The following is a 1,067-nucleotide window of genomic DNA, read 5'->3' as shown; positions in this document are numbered from 1 at the left end:
TTTGGATTAACATCCGGGTTATTACAGTTCCAGGACTGTATCAAACAATAGATTCTTTAAAATACAGTCTATGTATGAAACACATCAAATAACCATTTTTTATTTTTCTGCACCAGTTTGTGTTCATATTGTAGATGCATCTGATGTATATTTTGTATTCTAGACTGCTGCTTAAAACTGGCATTGGTGGAAACAAAGTAACTAAGTACATTTACTATGGTAAGTTTGAGGTAGGCCTACTAATCAGTTATTAAAGAAAACAATTAATTAAATACATCTAAAAGTCTGATGTACTGGTAATGAAAATAATTTTTGGTTGCAACCTTACCGTACCCCATAATAAGACAAAACAACAAGCAGTTTGATAAATAATATAAACTAAAAAAGTACATTTCTTAAAACTAACACAAGGTCCCTCAACAAGACAAGGCTAAAAGTTGGAGGGTCATTTTAGCTGACATTCTACTTGCATGCAAAATTTGAATGAATTCTGTAGACTCAAATGATAAGAAATAAACTTAAGGTTTTTGGGGATCTTTGCCTGGTTGGTAATTCAACCTTGGTCCTGAAATTGTAACACATTAAAATATTGACCACATGTTAATGCATCAGCTATAATAATTCAAGATTACAATCTGGTGTGTAGTGCTAAAGGGATGAACATGGTCAGCAAATAACAAAGTGTGCCAAGAGAATATTCCCCACACCATTATACCACAAGCCTGGACTGTTGACACAAAGCGGGTTATGTTAATTGTGACCCTACCGTCTGTGTACCCCAGCAGAAATCCAGATTGATCTGTTCTGGTGAGCCTGTGCCCACTGCTGCCTCAGGTTTCTGTTCTTGGCTGAGAAGAGTTCTACCAAACATGGTCCTCTGTTGTAGCCCTTCTGCCATCTGAGATAATATTTTAATTATGATGTTTCATGTGAACACTAACTGAAATGCCTGACCTGTATCTAGATGATCTTGTACATTGTACAGCTGCTGCATGATTGGATAATTGCAAGAAAATGTAGGTATAGAGATATTCCTAATAAAGTGCTCTCTGCTGTACATTAAGCAC

Source organism: Lates calcarifer, linkage group LG21 (genome assembly GCF_001640805.2).
Source record: "Lates calcarifer isolate ASB-BC8 linkage group LG21, TLL_Latcal_v3, whole genome shotgun sequence".
Classification (NCBI taxonomy): domain Eukaryota; kingdom Metazoa; phylum Chordata; class Actinopteri; family Centropomidae; genus Lates; species Lates calcarifer.
Note: the sequence above shows the minus strand (reverse complement) of the source record.